The sequence below is a fragment of the Lepidochelys olivacea genome (genome assembly GCF_965140295.1).
Source record: "Lepidochelys olivacea isolate rLepOli2 genome assembly, chromosome: 6".
NCBI classification, from domain to species: Eukaryota; Metazoa; Chordata; order Testudines; family Cheloniidae; genus Lepidochelys; species Lepidochelys olivacea.
In genome coordinates this window covers 93102764-93128851 of record NC_140416.1, presented here as the reverse complement: position 1 = coordinate 93128851, position 26088 = coordinate 93102764, and the positions used below count along the sequence as shown (strand labels likewise).

General features: G+C 40.8%; 1 long non-coding RNA gene across 3 annotated transcripts in view; it reads right to left on the bottom strand.

Moving 5' to 3' along the window:
- Nucleotides 1-4036: 4036 nt before the first annotated feature.
- LOC311523087 overlaps nucleotides 4037-26088 on the bottom strand; it is a 116528-nt gene continuing 94476 nt past the window's right edge. For all 3 annotated transcript variants that reach the window (XR_014712256.1, XR_014712257.1, XR_014712258.1), the window contains exon 4: nucleotides 4037-4117. This is a non-coding gene — a long non-coding RNA (uncharacterized lncRNA). The remainder of the gene's footprint in view (nucleotides 4118-26088) is intronic.

Genomic DNA, 26088 nt, shown 5'->3' with positions numbered 1-26088 from the left:
TTCCTCATAGCCTTTGTGTCATGACAGTGCCAATATTAATAGTTTTTACTTTAATAAAATAATATTGCACTTATATATTGCCATATTTTCAAGGATCCAAAAATGCATTACAGGAGCTAATAAATTAAGCCTTGAAAGCTTTCCTGTGTTGCAAAATTTATTTTCATAGATTAAAACATTTTCCTGCAGCTCTCAAAACATTGATTGATTAATTCCTCCTTACATCTACAGAAAGACTTTTCATTCTGTATACGACAAGCCTTAGGGGTGAGCGATGTGGTAAGGAGGCCTTGGACTCCTGGATCAGGGGTGTTGCGGATGAGCTCGGGATTGGAGCCCCTGGCCAGACAAGTGGGGATCAGGTGATGGCACCTGGATCTGCCAATCTGGAGGGGAAATAGAGGCAGCAGGGCTTGCTCCTGCAGAGCCAACAGGCCAGCCTCTGGGTCCTCGCTTCTTGTGGTCCTGGGCAGTGGCTGCGCCTGGTAGGTGATCAAGTGACTTGTGGACAAGGGAGCCCCCGGCACCAGAAACTGCTCTCTGTGCAGCCCACTGGGCTTTGGGGCCAGGAACTGCTCTTCACTCCCTGCAGCCCACACTGCTGTTCTCAAACTCAAATAAAGGGCACCAAAATACATGTTCACCCAGGGCAGAATTTTCCTTCAGGCTGGCCCTGATTCTGGACCGAACCCTCATCAAAATATATGTGTGTTTGAGTTAGGGTCTTGGATCAACTCATTATAGACAAAAGGGACAGGCATGAAGTTCAGATCTAGAATCAGATGTTTAGGATGGTTCAGATCTAACAGAATAAATGAATGGCAGAAGCAGAAATGGATCAGAACCCAGAAGTCCTGACTCTCAGGCTCCTTCTGTAACTCTTAACGGCAGGTAGTCTTTCCACCTGATGCACACTCATGTCAACCCCAGTAAGACTAGAGGGAAACATGCAGAGGAAGGTGGAGGCCTCAAAGGACTATGGCGAATTCCACAGCCAGCAAAAAATATTCTTTTGAGGACTCTCCTCCTCAACTGCCTTTTGCTGATTTAATACTGACTTTCCCTTTGTACTAACACAGATGTTTCTGATGTGTGGGTGTAAGATATAATTTTAATATAAGATTCAAGTTCTCCATTAACTTGCTTCCCTCTTTGCCAAGCGCCCTGAGAAAGAACCTGAGGCAAGGCAAGGAAAATGAGGAGAGTGCTTCTTTTTATATTTTTTAAAACTTGGAATGAACTGTTCTTTGTATCTTAAAAAGCAGCAAAGGATGAGAATGTAATACACCATAGAGACTCCCCGTGTATTGAACATACTGTCACAAATGCCAATTTGGAAATGGGACAGCCTGCTTGCCACAGTAGACATACCTTGGTTAAAAAGAAATGTGAAAATCAGTTACCAACCCCCCCCATCCATATGACATTCCCTGGAAGGACATCCACACCAGCCTTCCCTGTGAGCTTACCTGCATGTAGTCCATATGTTCAAATCATTATTAAATGAATATGCCAGAACACTACATTGTGTGTGTGAGTTAAGGTTGCATACATAACACAACATGAGAAAAAGTTATGGTATCTAAGATAATGTAACCTACTACTCCTTAACCCAGAGACCCACCCCTTTTACATATAGAACAACCATCATACCACACAGACAAAACACCACTATTTTAAGTCTGCCTCATATAGAGATGTGAGCCTTCCAGCCACTCCTCCCCCAAACAAGCGAGACTCCTCCCTTACTCTCTAATCTGCACTTTTGTGGAAAAATTACACCTCACTCATGTTTAGGTAATCTTGATTCTTTATCTTGTCTCTTACAGTGACTACTCACTCTCTGCCACTGATTACAGCTTCTTCAGTTTCGTTCCATACCACTGCCAGCCCTTTTTCATGGAATTCACTACTACTGCTTATGTTTCATGATATAAGCCACCAATTAACTATTTTAGGGTTAGGAAGAAAGTTTGTATAATTGTCCATTATGGAGGCTTTACACCTTACAGAGACTTCTCTTGTTGGGGATGGGATGTTAGATTAGATGGACCATTAATCTGATCTATCAAATTCTATATTCAAGGCTATTTAATTATGAAGAGCGACTGTCAAGGTTCCTCCCCCACTCTGAACTCTAGGGTACAGATGTGGGGACCTGCATGAAAAACCTCCTAAGCTTCTCTTTACCAGCTTAGGTCAAAACTTCCCCAAGGTACAAAATATTCCACCCTTTGTCCTTGGATTGGCCGCTACCACCACCAAACAAATACTTGTTACTGGGGAAGAGCTGTTTGGAAACGTCTTTCCCCCCAAAATACTTCCCAAAACCTTGCACCCCACTTCCTGGACAAGGTTTGGTAAAAAGCCTCACCAATTTGCCTAGGTGACTACAGACCCAGACCCTTGGATCTTAAGAACAATGAACAATCCTCCCAACACTTGCACCCCCCCTTTCCTGGGAAATGTTGGATAAAAAGCCTCACCAATTTGCATAGGTGACCACAGACCCAAACCCTTGGATCTGAGAACAATGAAAAAGCATTCCGTTTTCTTACAAGAAGACTTTTAATAAAAATAGAAGTAAATAGAAATAAAGAAATCCCCCCTGTAAAATCAGGATGGTAGATACCTTACAGGGTAATTAGATTCAAAACATAGAGAACCCCTCTAGGCAAAACCTTAAGTTACAAAAAAGATACACAGACAGAAATAGTTATTCTATTCAGCACAGTTCTTTTTTCTCAGCCATTCAAAGAAATCATAATCTAACACGTACCTAGCTAGATTACTTACTAAAAGTTCTAAGACTCTATTCCTGGTCTATCCCCGACAAAAGCAGCATATAGACAGACACACAGACCCTTTGTTTCTCTCCCTCCTCCCAGCTTTTGAAAGTATCTTGTCTCCTCATTGGTCATTTTGGTCAGGCGCCAGCGAGGTTACCTTTAGCTTCTTAACCCTTTACAGGTGAGAGGAGCTTTGCCCTGGCCAGGAGGGAATTTCAAAGGGGTTTACCCTTCCCTTTATATTTATGACAGCAACATTACACAACAGTTAATGACAGGATGTAAGGAAGACTACCCCATTCCTTTCAAACTGCCAGGGGGAGCAGAGGGATGTGTATGTAATATCCTACATTGGAATTTGGCTAGGATATTGGTTATCAATCCTGCACTTGCAGAAAGTGCCATGCAGTCTTCAATATTCTTGAATGGTTAGAAGCTCAGTATGGTTAGAAGGCAGCTTTCCCAGAGGTACAGTCGCTCTAATGCGATAGTGAGGCATCAAAAGAAGTAGTAACTCAGACCCCCCTGGCGAATCATGAACACCACCACTTCTTTCAGACTCCGAATTTTCCTTGGAGTTCTCCCATCCAAATCCAATCTGATTAACATGTGAGCTCCAGCATGATCACAATGCAAGGTTGTGTGACCACAGGTGGTATGCATTCCATAGCTTCAAAATGGTATGTTACAAATCATGCTTTGTCAGGATACGCTGCTGGAGAGGCAGAGGGAAAGACGTCACTGTAAGTTCAATAAGATTTGAAATAAATGATGGAGTTATGTTTAAGAAAAAATAGGACATTATGGCAAAATATGCAGTAATCCTCTTTATTTATGAATAAGCCAGTCATGTAAAATCTACACCCTGTGGAGTAACTGTAGGTGCTTAATTGACTGCCTGTAAGCAAACCATTACAACTCTATTACTCCATCAACTGCAGGGAAGACACAGTGGGGAAAAATAACTTGTAAGTAAAGTTTTCACACCCCTGCTTGGTGGTGAACTCCTCAGCTGCCTTTCGCTGAATCTGTAATGTATCTATTTTTTTATACTTTGTGTCTGCAACATTGGCATACACAGCACACCCTGCAATGACAATTGTGCCAGACAATTAGAAACGAGTACAGCCTTGTGTAAAAATGTGCAGTTCCTAGTAAAGGCAATGGCTTTAAAGGAAGAATTACCAGAGCAAGAAGCTCAAAAAAAGGTCCATTGACATTGTTTTACTTTTAAAGAGCGATTAGATGTCACTGATGGAGATTCAGCTGTTCTTGTTTATCCTCAGTTTGGATCTCCCTGGTGATCACCTCCCTGGAACTAAAGAAAGCTGCAAACAGAAGGGGAAAAAAGTGGAGAGGTAATAGATATTTTAAAAGATAAAATCTAACTTTTTATTGGCAGTAAAATATATGTTGCATGTTGAAAGGTCTCTTGCTAACATTAGGTATGTCTGTAGCACTGACCTTTCCATTTTGAGCTTATGGACAAAACTAAGATTTTTAGATCAGGGCCTCTATGCAATGCAATAATATCAAACTTTACATTCCTCCACTGCAGCTTACCTCATCCTAGTTATTGATTTGTCTGTTTCAAATTCCAAAATAGACCAGAAACAATAAGACATAGGGAAAAAATAATTATTTTCTGTCTCCTTCCAATTAGTTGAATATCCTAAAAAAATCCAGAGTCTTCATGAAGACCAATGACCCATGCAGGAGCAGGATTGCATTATGGGAAATGTACCCCAGACCTCTGATCTGCCCAACATTTCTATGATTAAGACTCCCGAGTCGATGAATTTTTTGAATGCATAAATCAAATCAATCAAATCAAATCAAAATAAAAAATGCAGGCTCTTTTTAAAAGTTTCCAAAACTTCCTGATTCTAGTTGAACCAGAAATTCCAACCAAAGACCAACTGGAATCCCAAAGTGCAGCAGCAAATGTGAACATGGAAAAAAAAGTCACAGTTTATTACAAGAGCGATGTACTCTTTTGAACCCCAGGACATATTTGGTTTGAATTCAGTTCAAGTTGTGGGAAAAGTTTGGGTTGGTTCATGTTTCATGAGAATGAGTTCACCAGTCACTACTTATCACTATAGATTAGTTAGTTCTTTCCTATGGTCCATGGACACATGCAGACATGGTGCAAACATGAAGAAGCAAACTCTGGAAACAGCTTTTAGAGAAGCTGGTTAGGTGTATGTCCAAAAACGTGTGTTTCCCTTTTAAAGCAATGGGCATGGAGAAGCAGTTGTTGCAACTCAGATTTTTGTAAGTCCTATGATTCTGTGAGTCCTTATTATTGCTGCTCTCCCAACAGATGCTCAGTTCTTTGTGTAGGACATTATCACTGTGAACCAAGGGAGTGTGGAATGGTGCGTGGATGGAAAGGATTTCACTTCAAGCTCTGAATGCAGCTGGAGGCTCAGCCTCAGAGTTCCAGGAGCAGAATAATTCTGCATTCCTAAATCACACATTGTTGCATTTTCTCCCCACAGCCTAGCCATCAACATTTGGTGGGAACGAGTTCACCAAAAAACCCTCAGCTGAGTCTTTCTGTGTTGAATAAAGCCCCTGAGGATGCAATTACCTAGAGAAATTTGGGGTGGAGAGAAGATACAGAAGGAACCAGTCTTTTCTCTTCCAAAAGATGTTTTACTACCCACACATTCATCTTGTTAGCCTTGATGGATTTACCCTTAATGCTTACAATTCTTTGTCATTAATCCATCATAAGAGATTTGCCTTATCCCACAGGGAGAGCCAAATATGGTTCTACATTTTTCTGTACACCATTTTCTCTCCATCTTTCTGTTTTCCCTGTTGCCAATATGTTTCCACGATAAATCTCAAAATGAGCTCAACACCACTATATATCTCCTTAGAAATTGACACCATCTAAGTGAATGATCTACTGCACATGAGATAAAAAAAATCCCCAGTAATGTGCAGGGAAACCTCTCAATATTAAGGTAGTGGAAGCACAGTTATGTCACTCGCAAACCTAACATCTATAGCAAGCGTTTTACCTTGATTTTCTCTTTACCTCTTTTCCTTAGAAAATTACTTAGAAAACTGGGGCCTGTTCCTAGTTTTTATCCCCCAGAAAGTAAAGAGTAAAACATAAATTTCTCAGCTCACACTTTTCAATCTGCTTAATTGCTGCCATTAATTCTGCTTAGAAACTAGGAGTGAGATTGCATAATGCTTTCTGCAGGGGGAGCATGCAAAGAACCTACTCCCTCCCTCGGGCATCCAAAGCCAGGGCCCGTCATAATCCCAGCCTCTGAAACTTTCTGACCACAGGGTCTTCTCCCAAAGGAAAAGGGGAGAGATCTAGACCATAGTCTTAACCATTGCATTTCTCCCTGTCTTGTTTTGATTATTGACTTGTCTGCTTTGGGCTACAAAAATAGATAGGAGACAATAGGAAAAACAATATAACTCTTTCCCCTCTCCCTCCAGGGGCTGCAGGGATCAAACAGACTACATCATTCTCATGGATGGTTCAGCCTGTGTAGTCCTGTACTCCAAGCCACTCTTTAGAGCTAGGAGTTAACTGGCCCTAGACAACCATCTATTGAACAGATGGAATGTGAAAAGAATAACAGCTCCCCACTTTAAGGAGCGGCTTGATTCTGTGTGGTGCTGAGCCCCGCTAATAAATATAGCATTCAGTAGGAGTGGAGAGGAGAAAGCACCATCCAGGATGGAGCCTTTGTTTTATATGCTTTATTCACAAAGCTTGTGAATGGACTTGACTACTCCAAACTGGATTTTTGTTTCACTGAGTTCATTGTAAATAAGGCAGGGGGTGCCATGAAAGGCAAACCAACAAAAGCATATTTATACAGACAACTCATAACAGAGCTGTCTTACAGGTAACAAGAAAGAATGAAATCTTCAGTCACCCTCTCATTCTTGAGAGCCAAGGGACCATCATGTGCCTTCTCTCACTTCCTTTTCCCTGGCAGGGAGCAGAGCTTTTATCTGAGGATTACAGATTTCATCACTGCAAGAGGCCTTATATACCCTTGTGCCATAGATTTCACATTCTAACCTGTGGTCTATCATTGCTACACAGAGATCATCTTTTGTGTTCTGTAGACTGAAATTTTGAGAGCCAAGCGTAGAGTTGGCAGAGCAGGTTAGGTGGGGATTTGTGTCAGGCTCTCTCTCTCTCTTTCCATGCAAAGAAAGTGGTGCATAGCATGGGGGACCTGTGGACATACTGGTTCTATGTCCACCCCACAGCATTGTTCCAGTTTTATTATCCTGTGTTTTCCTCATTTTAAATTGTCTCTGGAAATAGAGGTTTCACCATCTGAAAACATTTTACAAATAGTGAGTCAGCCCCACAAACCCTCTGTGAGGTTGGTAAGGTTTATTAGTTCTATTTTAAAGATGTTGAAATTGAGGCACAGAGAAGTGAAGTGATGTGTCCCAAAGTCACACAATAAGTCAGTGGGCAGAGCGAGGAATAAAACCCAACTCTAAATTGCATGCTGTAACTCTCAGACCACAATTCCTCTCTTCCAAATTTAGCAATTTAGTTTTTCCAAGGTTTATTCTTATCCTGCTCGAGAGGAAGACATTTCTGTTTTTTATTTGTTTCTGTGTTTTTTAATGAAAAACCCATGCACTCAATGTGTATTCAGAGATCTTAAAATGGCTTTCAGTACGATACTGAGGGCTCATTTTTATGATCTTAAGGCTGCAGCAAACACACGCTCCAGGCTTTTTTACTTTAATGTTGTTGTTTTTTTTTCATATTCACAAAACAGTGCCTGTCCCCAGAAAAAAATAAACGTGCTCCCTGGGGATTCCACTCTTGGAATCAAAGCATGGGTGCATGCATAGTATTAGTTGTGATAAATGAGGCCAGGTATGTTTTAATAACCTTCGCTGTGGAAGGCATTTTTGCACTACTCTTGCTCTCAGTCAGTTGCTGTGTATCTTGGCAAAGCCAGGTCTGTTTCTGAGGAAAGAAAACTATTTCCATCTTTAATAAGTCATTCAAAGTTTCCTGTGATGTTATAAATAATCGGGCAAGCAGCCGGCTTTATTCTGCTTAATTCGATATGGCAGATTTGGAGAGGAGAAAAGTTCAGTCTCAACATAAGCTCTGGAGCTGGACTTTGACCAAGTCTCCCCCCCTGCACTTTCCTGATGAGATAAAGTTTATCATAAAGCACACTTACCAAGGCAGCTGAGACAGGGCCTGGCCTTCGTGTCTATTTTCTGAAAGCGCCCTGTTCATACTCAAGTACCCTGCGTGCTGTGGACATGAGGTCACACTATGCCAGGTTTGCTTTGGGGAGTTGGCAGCTGCACTGACAGTGTTAGCTAATACACTTGCCATTCAGGGAAAAGAAAGTGCTTGCAACACAAAGTTTAAATTAGTTCATGAGTAATTGAAAAAGGAAGTGTAAAGTCACATCCCTTCATATGCACATAGGGCAATGCTTACAGTGCCTGGATGGTTGTGGAGGTCAGGTGCCCTCATGCCAAATTGAATGCCTTTTCTGAAGCTTGGGGAGGTGCAGTATTCTTCAGGGGACATTGGAAGGTTGTATATTCTAGGCATGCTAGAAGGTTGCATAGCTCATTTGGATGAATATTCATGGAGGAAAAAGTTGATTGACGAGATGCACTTCTTCATAACAGTGAGAGAATGAGTGGCTGTGTGGTCTAGTGATTAAACTGGAATTTAAGAGACTAGGATTCCATTCCTAGCTCTACTTGTGATGTTCGGCATGATCTTGGGCAAATCATAGAGTTTAAAGCCAGAATGGACCACCAGATCATGTAGTTTGACCTCCTATATATCACAGGCCACCAATACCATCCACCCCTGCATGCTAAACCCAACAACCAAAATTAGACTAATGTATTACAGTCCACAGGAGACTGTACTGTTATGTGCCACAGGCAGAGAATAGGAAGGACAGAGGTGCACCAGTGCCCAAGGACCTCAGAATGTCAGGGAAATGGCAAGTCATTTAAGCTCTCTGTCTCTGTTATTCCTTTTGTAAAACGAGGAGGATAATGATCTATCTACCTGACTCACAGATGTAGAGTGAAAATTAATTAGCTAATGTTTGTAAAATGACATACAAGTCCTAAGAATTATTACTATAGGCCAAGGCAGTACATTGATGATGACCATTACTTTGAACTAACAGGGACAGATTTTTTTTTGTTTGAATGCCTCAGGTTCTATTTGCAGATCAAATTCATTTCCAGAATACAACCCAGATGTATTGTTATGGATTTTTTAATAAAATTATTGCTTAAAGGTAAAGCATAATAATACAAAAACAACTTTCTTTGGTGAGTCATAATATTAAGTAATTTCCTTTTAAAAATAAAACTAAAACCTCAGTTTGTTCCCTTAGCTCATCTGGTGCTGTTCCCAAGGTGATTACACATCCAACTTGGATCTAGTATTCTTTCTAACTGACTCAGCATTCCTAAGAAAATGCTCAAATTTGGGAATCAGAATATTTTCTGGTTGAATTACCCTTTGGATCTGGAAAACTGGTATGAGAAAAGCAAGATGTTCTTGGAAAAATTATGACATGTCTTCCTATAGCTCCCACTGACTTGCTGAGAGAGTCCCAGATTAACCTTTCTAATCCTCTCTCCCTTATCTATCTTGCAATCAGGCATTTAGAGGGAGGGATAGCTCAGTGGTTTGAGCGTTGGCCTGCTAAACGTAGGGTTGTGAGTTCAACCCTTGAGGGGGCCATTTAGGGATCTGGGGCAAAAATTGGGGATTGGTCCTGCTTTGAGCGGGGGGTTGGACTGGGTGACCTCCTGAGGTCCCTTCCAACCCTGATATTCTATGATTCATTTGCCAGAATTTAGGGAATTTCTTTTCAGGATTGAAAATGCCCCTGTAGCTAGTACAATGTAGTATACAATGAAAGAAAAGTGTTACATTACTATATGTAAATCAAGTTATGGTTACATAACACAATCTGACTGCTGCCTAGAAATTCAGGGCCTGGTTCTGATTTACTGTTCAGGTAATATAAAGGGACCTGAAAATGGGAGTACACGCTCTATAAGGCCTGTTTACATGGCTAGAAGAGTGGAAAGCAGCTGGGGTGGGGATCCAAATCAGCCCCTTATAAATTTAATCCTGGCATGAAGAGAAAAAACATAGGCTAGGAATTTCAAAGGCTCCTAAGGAAATTAGGCCTCTAACTTTCATTGACTTTCAATGGGAGTTGAGTGACTAATTCCCTTAGGCCTGTTGAAAATCCTAGCCATAATGGTTGGCCTGTGTGTCTGACTGCATTGTTGTTTAGTGGCTGGCAGACTACTATTATGCAGAGTTTCCTTTAGGTAGAGGCTTGTATTTCAGGGACTCAAAGTCTTTGATTCTACACTTGATGCTGCATGTTTGCGGGTTAGCTGACAACTGTATTGTTTTTACCTGTGGTTTTCCTACAATATCACTTCTAACAAGCTAACCAGGGAGAGAGCTGGTCACCACTCTGTTTAAGTCAATAGTAAACCAGTGCCCCAGAATCAACCACACAACTAGCAGTCAAGTAACCTGTAACAAACCAGTTATCTCTGGGTCATCAAATTTTGATACATACCACTATTATTATTTGTATTACAGTAGTGTCTAGAGGCCTCAGCCCAGATAGAGCTTCTTAAATGCTGTACGTACACATAAGAGACAGCCTATGCTCCAAAGTGTTTCCAATTTAAGTCGAGAAGACAAAAAAAGGTAAGAGACAAGTAGCCCAAATGGGAAATGGCAGCACCAAATGGTTAAGTGACTTGCCTACGGTAGAAGTAGTCGGTGACAGAGATGTGATTTGAATGCAGAGCCCCACCCCCAGTATAGCCTAAAGCCTAAGCAACAAGATCATTCTACCTCTTTAGTCTCAAGAGCCCAACTTAAGATAAACACAAACCTCCAGTAGCCTGGGCTATCTACCAACGGACATCAGAAATGTAAATAATCTCTATCTCACAGAGAGGTATATGTCTCTAAAATCCAAGTTGGCTTGTGATCCAACCAAGGAATGGTGGGATACATAAAAAAACACATTCAGTCAATATCTGAAACAATCATAGATGTAAAACAGAGGAATGTAAAAAGCTAAAAGTTCAAGGTGAGTAATGATGATGGACTCTATCGATCTGATTAGCAAACAAACCTCTAAACAACTATTCTTTGTTCTAGTGAGGCAAAATTCACAGTACACTCAGCATCTGAGAATTTGTTAATTTATTACATGTGAGGCAAGGTCACTGGATGCTTTCCCCACAATCAATAACATTAGAAAATATATTAATTCCTGGCCTCTGTAAAAGTCTTGCAACCAGTAACACCTTTCTGGGGGGAGAGGGAGATGACTGGGAAAAGCCAAAATAAAATATAGAAAATGTCATTTCTAGATCCCTTGTTTGAATCCAAGCCAAGTTGTTAGTGATCAAAAGTTATAATCTGAAGCCCAATTTTCGAGCTTGAGTGTCTCAAGTTAAGTATCTATATCTAGTCATCTAAGGGCTGATTTAACCAACTACATTTCCATTTAATCCCTAAATCAAAACTTATGTTCCCTAATATGGATATTAGTGACTAACTTTAGGCATCCATGCAGGAAAACTGGGCCTTTGTGACTACCTGGTGGATAGTGTAACATGCATTTAGTGATATAAATCCAGTAATAAGTGTAGAGGTGATCCCTAGGAAGACAAAAAAAAATGTCATTGGAATTGATAACCTTGTCTATAGTCCCCCACACAAAAGAAGGACTTGCTGGGCCATGGAGACTGAAAACATAGTTTACACCTCTAATGGGACTGTCCCTTCAGGTAAGGGTTGAGGTATATTAGCAGGACAGCTTGCACAGTTATTGTCTTCCTGCTGAGTGATGAAATGGCACTGTTGATGAGTATTAAATTAGATTTTCTGATAACCTGTGGTGATGAGCAATGCACCCAACTGCCCGCTGAGGCTTCTTAAAACAATAGTCTTTAGTATTCCAACTTTTTATGAACCATGAAGTTATACAGCATGGATTCACCAAGGGCAAGTCATGCCTGACTAATCTAATTGCCTTCTATGACGAGATAACTGGCTTTGTGGATGAGGGGAAAGCAGAGAACGTGCTGTTCCTTGACTTTAGCAAAGCTTTTGACACGGTCTCCCACAGTATTCTTGCCAGTAAGTTAAAGAACTATGGGCTGGATGAATGGACTATAAGGTAGATAGAAAGCTAGCTAGATTTTTGGGCTCAACAGGTAGTGATCAATGGCTCCATGTCTGGCTGGCAGCTGGTATCAAGGGTCGGTCCTCGGGCCTGTTTTGTTCAATATCTTCATTAATGATCTGAAGAATGATGTGGATTGCAAGTTTGCAGATGACAATAAACTGGGAGGAGAGGTAGATATGCTGGAGGGTAGGGATAGGATACAGAGGACCCTAGACAAATTAGAGGATTGGGCCAAAAGAAATCTGATGAGGTTCAACAAGGACAAGTGCAGAGTCCTGCACTTAGGACGGAAGAATCCCATGCACCGCTACAGGCTATGGCTATGGCTATGGCTATGGCTATGCAGCAGTTCTGCAGAAAAGGACCTAGGGGTTACAGTGGATGAGAAGCTGGATATGAGTCAACAGTGTGCCCTTGTTGCCAAAAAGGCCAATGGCATTTTGGGCTGTATAAGTAGGGGCATTGCCAGCAGATCGAGGGACGTGATCGTTCCCCTCTATTCGACATTGGTGAGGCATTGGTGAGTACTCATCTGGAGTACTGTGTCCAGTTTTGGGCCCCACACTACAAGAAGGATGTAGAAAAATTGGAAAATGTCCAGCGGAGGGCAACAAAAATGATTAGGGGACTGGAACATATGACTGATGAGGAGAGGCTGAGGGAACTGGGATTGTTTAGTCTGTGGAAGAGAAGAATGAGGGGGGATTTGATAGCTGCTTTCAACTACCTGAAAAGGAGGTTCCAAAGGGGATGGATGTAGACTGTTCTCAGTGGTAGCAGATGACAGAACAAGGAGTAATGGTCTCAAGTTGCAGTGGGGGAGGTTTAGGTTGGATATTAGGAAAAACTTTTTCACTAGGAGGGTGGTGAAACACTGGACTGTGTTACCTAGGGAGGTGGTGGAATCTCCATCCTCAGAAGTTTTTAAGGTCAGGCTTGACAAAACCCTGGCTGGCATGATTTAGTTGGGGATTGATCCTCCTTTGAGCAGGGGGTTGGACTAGATGACCTCCTGAGGTCCCTTCCAACCCTGATATTCTATGATTCTATGGGGAGAAAAATAATTTCAAAACAATGTTTGCTGCCTCTGTGTAGTATCGTCTATTGTTTTAAAAAAAGCCAGCATAGGACTCAATCCTGCAATCCTGAAAGAAGTTTTAAACAGGGGAATCACTGACCTGGACATAGCATAGCTGGCTAAAAGATTTAATCATTGTAAACCCTGGCTTGGTACAACAGCTGCAATTATTTTATTTATACAAAAAGCAAAAGAAATTTCCTGGTAGAAAAGTACATTTCCTTGAGATTCATTCATTTTTGACTGGCCCTTTGTCTTGTGTGAATGTAGATCACTAGACTCTCTGAGGACAGCTCTTGCCCAATTTATATGGGTGCACAAAGCCCCCAAAAGCAGCAGAACCAATTCCTTCTTACCGCACAGTGGCAAGCAAGTCCTGGAGACACCATACGGGGGCCTCCACATCTTGTATAGGAAAAGCAGTCTCTGGTGGGACACACAGTTTGGGGACAGAGGCTGGTCCAGAAAAGTGGTAGGGAAATAGTACAATGGCTGTTCATCTGCACAGATCCCAGGGAAATATGGACAAGACCCAAAGGTCACCCAGTCGATCCCCCAACGGGACGAGATAGTTTTCCATCTTCCAAATGACAAGTACCAAACTTCTACTACTTCCCTTTGGATGTGACGGGGGGAGGTGGTTGTTTCTTGGTTGGTTTTGTGTTTTGTCCTTCATAAAATCTACAGATGGACCTAAACCACAAAAGTTAGATCTGTTTTATGAATTAAAATAATAAATTAATAAAATAACAATAATAAAAACTGTTTCATTTTCTCAGCAACCCAATCTAATTACCACCATCAGGTTCAATTGGTAAATTTCCTATTTTTCCCCTGAGTTTGTAAGTGAAAGACTTCATACTCCTATTTATTTTCCTTTCCACCAGTGCTGTCAAAGTGTTCCATGCCAGCTACTCCTACCACCTTCTTTTCCCTTTTATAAGGTTTGATTTGCCAGTAAAATAAATGTATCATATATGTATTGCCATAAAAGCTCACACTTCTGCATTTGTTTCCTCCTTTGTTAGCAGTCCATAGTAGCCACATGTTCACAGCATGGATTTCTGGCAGGAGCACCCTTCATTTAATTTCCTAGCATAGCCCTTACAATGGTGGCAAAGTCAGGCCAGCCAAATGCATTTTTCCTTCTATAATTGCTCAAAATGTTTTCATAAAGCCTTTGACTTTTTACAAACAAGGGAGTGATCACCAGAGACTTGTCCAGACACACGAAGGGTTGATGGTCAGTAGGTCTGAGGAGATCAAAGAACATTATTGAGAAGGCTGGAGTTTGCATATCAAGAAACAAATAGATGCTTTAGTTTTTTTTTTAAGTGTTGTTCAATCATTGTATTAATGTGATTTTTTCTAATTCTCAAAGGTCCTGAGCATAAGAAAGATCTGCAGCTTGAAAGAGACTCAAATGTCAGAAGCTTAAGGGGTCACTAGCTTAGTACTGGCAGTAGAATGATGGAGGGTACACACTGAGGGTGGGGAATTTGCACAGTATAGACATTTTTGCCCACTTTTTGGCAGCTGTCAATGCTAAAGAAAAAAGAATTTAAATTACATTGATTTTAACCTTCAGTTCTCAGAACTGAGGATAGGAATAATAATACTCTACACTTCCCCACTAAACAATATGAGGGAAATACCCTAAGGGGAAACTCACAGTTTCTCTACTTCCACACCTTTCATGGGAGGGGACAATCACCGAGAGATATAAACAGTATACAGTATTGTCACTGTTCCGCTTGCATGTTGTCACCAAAATAATTTAACAAAACATTCTGGAGTGGAATAATTTAATCCTATGGATGGAGGGGAACTACCAAGTGTGTGAGTGCTGTTGCTTATCTGACCTTAATCTAACCATTCATAGTACAGAGAAGATAGGTGGAAGCCTGCAAATGCCAGAGATGCAGTTTTTCACCTCCGCCCCATTGATGTTTCAGCTTTCAAGTCTTTTGGTGCAGAATGCCATTTGTCTGGCATGCATTTGCATCATTCAATGTAAAAAATATTTCCCCAAACAGGAAAGAAACTAAGAGGAATCTTGGTCTTCTAGTCCAATGACAGGATTATCGATGATGATTTCTTTAGTCATGAAAATTAAGGACTACATTGTCACAATACAATCCACTATTAGTATGGAGTGGTGCTCTGGGTACAGAGCAGGGAATGAACTGCTAGTCCAAGAATTAGTCCAGTCTCTGCTTGCTCCAGGGTTAAATCGATCCGTGCTAACCCATTACCAGGCACAGAGGACTTCTCCCTCTTCATAGCCTCAGCTGTGCAGTTCAGTGTGTTCTGTAGGGGATGATCGAGTCAATGCTCCATAGATTTCCCCCCTCTCAACTCCCGTTGCCCTGTGCTTCCCTCACACCATGTAGGGAAGTAAAGAGGCAGCTGAAATGCCTTTCTCCCCTGCTTGAGAACATACAAAAAGCAAAGATCTTGCCCTGAGTTTGCAGTTCAATCTTTCCTAGGTTTTCTGCTTGCATGTTACACAATCTTGGGTACATGTATCTCCATGGAGTTAAAAAATACATACAATGTGCACTTTGTCTTTAATAGAAAACTCTGGACCAGATTCTGACCTCAATTACACTGTCATAAACCCGCAGTAACTCCAATGATTTGAGAGGAATTACTCTGGATTGAAAAGGCATAAGACGGACCAGAATATAGCCATACAAATCTAGCAAAAAAACTGCAGAGCATTCACATACAATCAGCAGGTGGGATTTCCACATGGCTTTTTCTTTTTAATTGCACACTTAAAATATCAATTATTCATGCCCTAATCCAGTTTATGACATTATCTGGAGGATACAAATCACTATTTCATAAATTTCGTTCATTTCATTCAAAGCCTTGAGCAGTTTTCAGCTTCTACTTAGGTTTTTTGTCCTTTGTGACTTCAAAATGTAAGAGGCAGGTTATTTTTGTTTCAGTTTTGTTTCTAATATTAAAACAACACAAGTCTTAGTGGAGGGGGAAAAAAGCTGTAAGTGCCACTATATCTATGTAGCCTTGCTCCAAACACAAACATTCCTTCCAGCCATGGGGCAGTCACTAAGGCAACTTCACATTATGTCACAGCTAGTGACATGTTCCCTATAGTTATTGACAGGGCAGATATTTCATAGAATCATAGAATCATAGATTATCAGGGTTGGAAGGGACCTCAGGAGGTCATCTAGTCCAACCCCCTGCTCAAAAGCAGGACCCATCCCCAATTAAATCATCCCAGCCAGGGCTTTGTCAAGCCTGACCTTAAAAACTTCTAAGGAAGGAGATTCCACCACCTCCCTAGGCAACGCATTCCAGTGTTTCACCACCCTCCTAGTGAAAAAGTTTTTCCTAATATCCAACCTAAACCTCCCCCACTGCAACTTGAGACCATTACTCCTTGTCCTGTCCTCTTCCACCACCGAGAATAGTCTAGAACCATCCTCTCTGGAATCACCTCTCAGGTAGTTGAAAGCAGGTATCAAATCCCCCCTCATTGATCTCTTCCGCAGACTAAACAATCCCAGTTCCCTCAGACTCTCATCATAAGTCATGTGTTCCAGACCTGTAATCATTTTTGTTGCCCTTCGCAGGACTCTTTCCAATTTATCAACATCCTTCTTGTAGTGTGGGGCCCAAAACTGGACACAGTACTCCAGATGAGGCCTCACCAATGTCGAATAGAGGGGGACAATCACGTCCCTCGATCTGCTCGCTATGCCCCTACTTATACATCCCAAAATGCCATTGGACTTCTTGGCAACAAGGGCACACTGCTGACTCATATCCAGCTTCTCGTCCACTGTCACCCCTAGGTCCTTTTCCGCAGAACTGCTGCCTAGCCATTCGGTCCCTAGTCTGTAGCTGTCCATTGGGTTCTTCCGTCCTAAGTGCAGGAGCACTTATCCTTATTGAACCTCATCAGATTTCTTTTGGCCCACTCCTCCAATTTGTCTAGGTCCCTCTGTATCATATCCCTGCCCTCCAGCGTATCTACCACTCCTCCCAGTTTAGTATCATCCGGAAATTTGCTGAGAGTGCAATCCACACCATCCTCCAGATCATTTATGAAGATATTGAACAAAACCGGCCCCAGGACCGACCCCTGAAGCACTCCACTTGACACCGGCTGCCAACTAGACATGGAGCCATTGATCACTACCTGTTGATCCCGACAATCTAGCCAACTTTCTACCCACCTTATAGTGCATTCATCCAGCCTGTACTTCTTTAACTTGCTGACAAGAATACTGTGGGAGACAGTGTCAAAAGCTTTGCTAAAGTCAAGAAACAATACATCCACTGCTTTCCCTTCATCCACAGAACCAGTAATCTCATCATAGAAGGTGATTAGATTAATCAGGCATGACCTTCCCTTGGTGAATCCATGCTGACTGTTCCTGATCACTTTCCTTTCATGTAAGTGCTTCAGGATTGATTCTTTGAGGACCTGCTCCATGATTTTTCGGGGACTGAAGTGAGGCTGACTGGCCTGTAGTTCCCAGGATCTTCCTTCTTCCCTTTTTTAAAGATTGGCACTACATTAGCCTTTATGCAGTCATCCGGGACTTCCCCCGTTCGCCACGAGTTTTCAAAGATAATGGCCAATGGCTCTGCAGTCACAGCCGCCAGTTCCTTTAGCACTCTCGGATGCAACTCTTCCGGCCCCATGGACTTGTGCATGTCCAGCTTTTCTAAATAGTCCCTAACCACCTCTTTCTCCACAGAGGGCTTGCCATCTATTCCCCATGTTGTGATGCCCAGCGCAGCAGTCTGGGAGCTGACCTTGTTAGTGAAGACCGAGGCAAAAAAAGCATTGAGTACATTAGCTTTTTCCACATCCTCTGTCACTAGGTTGCCTCCCTCATTCATTTTTTATGCTTAAGATCCGCTAGGATTTCACCGTTAAACCAAGCTGGTCGCCTGCCATATTTACTATTCTTTCGACACATCGGGATGGTTTGTCCCTGTAACCTCAACAGGGATTCCTTGAAATACAGCCAGCTCTCCTGGACTCCTTTCCCTTTCATGTTAGTCCCCCAGGGGATCCTACCCATCCGTTCCCTGAGGAAGTTGAAGTCTGCTTTCCTGAAGTCCAGGGTCCGTATCCTGCTGCTTACCTTTCTTCCCTGTGTCAGGATCCTGAATTCAACCAACTCATGGTCACTGCCTCCCAGATTCCCATCCACTTTTGCTTCCCCTACTAATTCTTCCCGGTTTGTGAGCAGCAGGTCAAGAAAAGCTCCCCCCCTAGTTGGCTCCTCTAGCACTTGCACCAGGAAATTGTCCCCTACGCGTTCCAAAAACTTCCTGGATTGTCTATGCACAGCTGTATTGCTCTCCCAGAAGATATCAGGAAAATTAAAGTCACCCATGAGAACCAGGGCGTGAGATCTTGTAGCTTCTGCGAGCTGCTGGAAGAAAGCCTCATCCACCTCATCCCCCTGGTCCGGTGGTCTATAGCAGACTCCCACCACTACATCACTCTTATTGCTCACACTTCTAAACTTAATCCAGAGACACTCAGGTTTTTCTGCAGTTTCGTACCGGAGCTCTGAGCAGTCATACTGCTCCCTTACATACAGGGATGACTCTACTCTTTCAGTCTCTCTCTCACAGACACTTTGGACCAGATTCGCTACTGGTATAAATTGGCACCGCTCCACGGAAGTAAAATGAGCTGTTCTACTTTACACCAAGAGAGGATTTGGCCCAAAGTGTCTTTTTGTTTTGTTATTCTTTTTGTTTGCTGTGCTCCATTATCTAAAACAAAAATAGTCTATTATTATTATTTATTTATGATTACAGTAACATTCAAAAGCCCCAAATCAGGGCTCATATCCCATTGTGCTAGACCCTGCAGAAACACATAGTAAGAGACAATCCGAGCCCCAAAGATTTTACAAAGAAAGAGGAAAGAAGTGGGACAAGCATACAGCAAAGCATTCAGGGGGGTGATAGCCACCCATGCTTTTTAGTTTCAATACTTTTATTTAGAAAAGTAACATATTTTACAAATGGTGGGGGACAATCAAAATACATATTTGTTTGTACACATTTGTTATATGCACATATTGAACTGCATTATTGATTTAAATGCCATTCTTATACAAACTCCACATGAAAGAGAACCTATTCACAACTCAGGCCCACATAGGTGATAAAAGTAAAAATTGATCAAAGCACCAAAACTTGTCCCCTATAACTCCAATACATATCAACTGATCAGGAGACTAAGCAGCTTAAAAACCTCCATTGTGGTTTCCTACCCACAGGTGTCCCAACCCTTTGTCAATATCCATTTAAAGAGATGGACATTCACCAAAAAAAAAAAAAAAAATCAAAACCACAGACACATCATGTTGTGATGGTTCTTGGAGTATGCAGGACTATGAGTCACCTTCTTAACCCCCTGGCTCCAAGAAGAGGAAGACTTGTTGGTGTTTAACTGTGTGTCCGCTCCCTGACATCACCAGCCTGTTAGCCACCCAAACACTCTCTTCTGATCTATCTCAGCCCTTATTTTGCCATGCAGATTAACAATAGATGTACCCCAGTCCCCTGAGTCCCTTTAAAGCATTCCCCATAGTCTCCAGTGCCCTTATCCACTCAACACTCACATAGACTAACACATGTATTTGGACTTAAGCTTTTGTGGGCTAAAACCCACTTCATCAGATGCATGCAGTGGAAAATACAGTAGGAAGATAGATAGATATACAGAGAACATGAAAAAATGGGGGTTGCCATACCAACTCTAATGAGACTAATCAATTAAGGTGGGCTATTATCAGGAGAAAAAAAAAACTTTTGTAGTGATGAAGTGGGTTTTAGCCCACGAAAGCTTATGCCCAAATACATTTGTTAGTCTCTAAGGTGCCACAAGTACTCCTCGTTCTTTTTGCTGATACAGACTAACACGGCTACACTCTGAAACCTGTCAACACTCACAGAAATGCCAGGTCGACTGTCCCAAAGGAACAATGCTTCTGTGATTCAATTCAGGATCAGTTTCTTGTATAATATCACAGCACTGAGACATACTTACAGTGAAAACAATGATAGGTTTATTATCAAAGATTTGAGATATCAAAGATGAGTTATGATAATGGAAACAAAAGGGTTACATATCCAACGAAATCATAACATGATTTCTAGAGTCTAAACTTATCATGATAAAATTATGTCTAAAGAAGTTTCTCTCACCCCAAATGTCCTTTGGGGCATTTCTACCAAGCCTGGTTGAGATCCCATTTTCATGAATGTAAACACACTGTCAATTTACTTTCTAGCTGCCGGATAAAGAGCTATCTCCTTGCCTTCTACTTCTATCTCCAAAATTAATTGCCTGTCCTCAGGAAAGTAAAACAAAAACAAAATATTGCTTGTAATTTTCCTTGATTCCTGCTTCTTTCCTGTGGGGTACACATCCTCCTATCAACTCCATATGTAGATGTGTGGTTTACAATGCTTAATTTACATGCCAAACAGATAGACAAATGAATAAACATCTCTTGTCTGTCAGAAAACCTGTTTGTCAATTCTGCCATGCTGCAAACATTAAAAGATTAATTCAATATGCATCCTCAACTCTTTATTTAGTATCTGCACATACATTTCATAACGATATTAATGATCAGCATGATCCTGGCTTTCATTTAAGATCTCACATGACATTCTTTGGTGAATCAGAATCCATATACCAAGATCAAGATATTCTTGTAATCCCCTTTGCCAGTTGGCATTGAGGGGTTCATAGGTCACACATGTACATACATGGGAGATCCTCAGTCTAACATTGATGCTGACTTTTCTAGACATACTTTGCTCTTTACAGATGGAAAACATAAAGCTTTTTGACTACAAATTATTGCTATTTGGAAATATGCTATAAAATTTCCTGGACTTAGGGCCCAAACTGAAGCTCTGGATGTGAACATCCTCAGATTTTATCTGTCAAGTTCCTTGCACATAATGACATAAAAATAATCATCAATAATAATATGGGGATGTTTGAATCAGGATTTAAACCTAGTATCTCAGGCCAATTTTTTTTGTATTGAATGTGGGTGGTGTTGCACCCCAAATGAACTTTCCCAGATTATTTTCTATGTATTTTAGTTTCATTGTTTGAATTTTTTGATATTTTATGTTTATATTTTTGACTGGGTAGGCTATGCGGTTTTGTTTACAGGCTCTGTCTTTGACTTTTTTTTTATTGTAACTTCATGTTTCATTATTTCTGTTAGGATGCCAACAAACCCTAAGGCATGGATGCTTATAAATTAAAATACATTATTATTATTACTACTATGATTACGAAAAAATATTGTGTTATGCCCCTTGGGTCATGAATGAAATATACAGTTTTAGAAGAAAGGAAATCAATCATTTACATTATCACTAAAATGTAACAAAAAATGCACAAGCCTTTTCACATACAATAATAATTATACTTTGCACTCACATAGCTTAGCTGAGGAGCTCAGGATCTCAAACACTTTACAGACGTTGATTAATTAAGCCATACAATCCCTGTGTTACAGATGGGATAGTCAAAACATATACAGGTGAAGTGATTTACCAAAGGTCTCAATGAATTGTTGGCAGAGTCAGAACCCCAGAGTCCTGAATGTCTGTGTCTTGCTCAGTCCTCCAGAATAAGGCGAAGTAAAAATTTTTAAATGATTTGAAATAATTTTTCTCCAAAAATTGCTTTTTTTCTTTTTATAAAAGAAAACATATATATGAGCTGACCCCATTGAAAAAGAATTGAAAATTAAAAGAACTCTTAAAAAAACTTAATTATGAACAGTCACAAAGGAAACTAGCATGGTTTTTGGAAGGAGATAAGTGTATACTGTTCAAATGATAAAAACATTGGCTGAGTTGTCTCATTAAGTTTGCCTAACATATATAATTATTATGATTGATACCACATGGTATTCAGAAATCAATTCAGTCTTAAAAAATGTGAATTTTTTTCCAGTGGGTGGTTGGCTTGTATGCGTGTGTGAAGTTTGGTATTCTTAACAGTATCCAGAACTATGTCTATGATACAGCTGGATTTTCTCTGTTGTTTCTTAGGATCTGCATCCTCAGCTGGTGTAAATTCATGTAGTTCCATTGCCTTCAACAGCACCATGAAAATGTACCCCAACTGGAGATTATATTAAAGAAAGCAACAGTGCTGTTGCTATTGACTTTGAGCAGTACTCAGATCACCTTTGTTTTCCATTAATGTTTTGAGTGTGGATGAAGGATACCAGACTAAGATCCCTAGAATGAAATCCTGGCCCCTTTTAAATCAGTGGGAATTTTGCCATTGACTTGACTGAGGCCAGGACTTCATCCCTGGAGACTGAAGTCCTCTGGTTACATATATAAAATGGCGTTCAGCATTGATTTCAAATTCCCTTTTGTTTTCCATTCATGTTTTCAGTTTATTTACAGTGTGGAAGTCCTCTTAGTACATATATAAAATGGCGTTCAGCATTGATTTCAAATTCCCTTTTGTTTTCCATTCATGTTTTCAGTTTATTTACAGTGTGGAAGAAGGACACTAGCCAAAGAAGTATAGCATGGGCAGCAGCAGTGCAAGCTTCCCTTCCACCATCTTGCCAATAAATTCTGTACTAGATGGACCACATCTGTGAAAGAAAGCAGCTTTCCGTCTCCACATGCCATATAACCTTTGTCACCACAATCAAACTGTCAGCAAAAGGTGTCATTTTCATGCCTTTGGGGTGGGGGGTGGGCCGGGGGACACCTATATGCTAGAAGCTGAATCAAGCCCAGCCATCTCATTTCAGTCATCAGGTGGGAATGCTTTTGGGTCACTTCAACACTGGCTAGAATTGGTAATGACACAGAGATGAAAGGCTCTTATCTCATTACCATTCTCTGAGCCATTCAGTCTAATTTCTACTGCATTTTAGGCACCGTCCTGAGCACTGTAGGAGCACATAGAAACATTCCTCATGCTATGGTCCATGCTATGTCACCTCACCTTGAGTTTTGTGAAAGAGAAATAGCAGCAAATGCAAACATTCAGACCGGTGCTACTTTATAGAGCAAAACATTTTCAGGGAAAAAGGAAAGCTTTGTTGGAATAATCTGCTAAACCTGAAAAACAAGGCTTTGCAGCAGACAAATTCTTTGACCTGTGTGTTTATGTCAGACTTCTTTTGAACAATCATAGTTTGTTGATGCACAACGTGCAGTTCAATTTACATTTTAGAAACAAACCAATGCTAGACCAACCTCCCGCTTTTAGTTTGCAAAATCACAGTGTGTATGAACAAATTGTTAAGGTCCCACAAAATGTATTTTTATAGTATGTGTGTGGAGAGGAAAATGTGTATTTCTGATGTTATAATTATAGGGCTGTCAAAATTTATATTTACAAACCCATACATCAGAAATTTAAAACTCTCCCATAAAACTCATATAAAAACTAGCAAATAAGATTTTCAGGCCAGATTTATGGTTTGATTATGCTTTTAAAAACTTTATCTTGTGTATTGTGGAAATCTCCCTTGTACTAAAGAAGTCAGTAGAGCTGCCATGGAGACATGTTCCCATTTGGGGTGCAATATGGTCTAGTGGATTGAGCACAAGCCAAAGATTTAGGAACATCTGAGTTCTATGGTAAACTTCTAAAAAGCACTTAAGTGACTTAGAAGCCAAAGGCCAGTTTTCAAAAGTGACCTAGACATTTAGAAGTAGAGTTGCTAGGAAAACTTTTCATTGAAGGTTTTTTGACAAAAATGTTGTTTTTGTCAAATTCAAAATGCTTTGAAAAAGTATCAATATTGACAAAATTTTGTTAAGAAAAAACTGAAAGTAAGTTTCTGACAATATTTAAGTGTCACATTTTGATATTTTTGGAATAGAACACTTTGATTTTTCATTTTGAAATGACTTTTTAAAATAAAATTAATTGGTTTTATACACACACAGTTTTAAAAGGTTAAAACCGAGATGAAATACTTTATTTTTTCTAAATTAAATAGTTTGATAAACTTGAAACAATTTATTTTTACATAATTTCATAGGAATTTTTTTCATTCCATTTTGGAATGGAAACAAAAATTGAAATCACAGAATTTCCCATTAAATGGAAAATCAAGTTCCTGCCCAGCTCTACTTAGGAGCCTAAGTACAACTGAAAGCCAACAGTGTGACCCAAGAACCCCTTCCTGTCAACTTCATAAGGTGGTTACAGAAATATCTTGATTTTGGAATGTACATTCTGGTTCATCAAATCATGTCATGTAGGGTTTTAAATGAGAGCTGGAGACACCGTTATGAAATGCATATACAAATATTATGTAAGGAGTTATGTATATATACTGAAAATATGTTCTTAGATTCTGCAGCAAGATAGAAGTCACCAACAGAAGTGGAGAAACAGATTTCCTATCAGACAAATGAGGTTTATTCACCTGTCTCTCCATCAGGATATTAATTAATGTAAGCTACCACAATGGATACCTATTTACTTACAAAGTCATCAGAAAGACGTGAAGTCAACAAGGAGGCAGCGCACAGGAAAATGAAGTGACTGTGAGGGGGAAGGGTGGAGGGGTTTTACTGTCTCTGAGGACAGACAATGAATTTGGGGTATTATAAATAGAAAGCACCTAGGAAGTAACAGACAGCATATTAGAAAAGGAGTACTTGTGGCACCTTAGAGACTAACCAATTTATTTGAGCATAAACTTTCGTGAGCTACAGCTCACTGCATCCGATGAAGTGAGCTGTAGCTCATGAAAGCTTATGCTCAAATAAATTGGTTAGTCTCTAAGGTGCCACAAGTACTCCTTTTCTTTTTGCGAATACAGACTAACACGGCTGTTACTCTGAAACCAGACAGCATATTTACATTCATGAAAATGGGATCACAACCAGCCTTGTCTGCAAACTCTGCAGAAGACTCTGGGAGAGATAAGGCTTCTATAGACTGGAGGCTAAATTATTTGTTAAGTTTAATGTCTAGAAAGTGTGCTATAATTTTGCCTTATATGTAAATTTGAGGGGGTGTACTTGGCCTTTGTGGTCCCCTGCTGGCAGCCCTGCAGTCCCACTACACCCCAACCCAGGAAAGAAGCAGTAAAGGTGTGTCCCCTAGCCCTGCCTACAGAGGCTGCACGGAAGCAGCCAATCAAACCCCAGCAGGCTCAGATAAGAGGAGCTGTAGAGGCTTGGTGGGTCTGGCTGGAACCAGAAGGGTGAGGCAGGGTGCTGTCTTCTGCCCAAAGGAACTCAAGGGATAATCAGAGTCTGATTCTAGTTGCATTTGCTTAAACTGAGAGAGAGAGGACATGAGAACTTTAATCCTGAGGTAAGGGGTGAAGATAAAGGGGCTAAGTAGGAAGAGGCCCAGGGAATGCAACACCAACTAATTAAAGAAAGCAGTATGCTGCTGCTGTTTATAGGGTCCCTGAGATGGAACCTGAAGTAGCAGATGGGCTAGGTTCCCCACAGGCCACTAGGGAAATGGTGTAAACCCTGAGAAAGGGACAAGGCTCATTTGAAAGCTCAAGAGAAGGGCTGAATTTGAAGTGCCAATAGCTGGGACTTAAGACCCAGATGAGGGGAGATAAACAGTTTGGTTGGACTTTTACTACCCCAGAAGGGGTTCATTTTCATTGTATGCCCAGGACACTGGGCATATCTACTGCTAGTAGTCAAAGATCAATTAATTGCCAAAATTAGGCTATCCCATCATATCATCTCCTCCATAAACTTATCGAGCTTTGTCTTGAAGCCGGATATGTTGTTTGCCCTCACTGCTTCCCTTGGAAAGCAATTCCAGAACTTCACTCCTCTGATGGTTAAAAACCTTCATCTAATTTCAAGTCTAAACTTCCTGCCGGCCAGTTTATATCCATTTGTTCTTGTGTCCACACTGGTTCTAAGCTTAAATAATTCTTCTCCCTCGATGGTATTT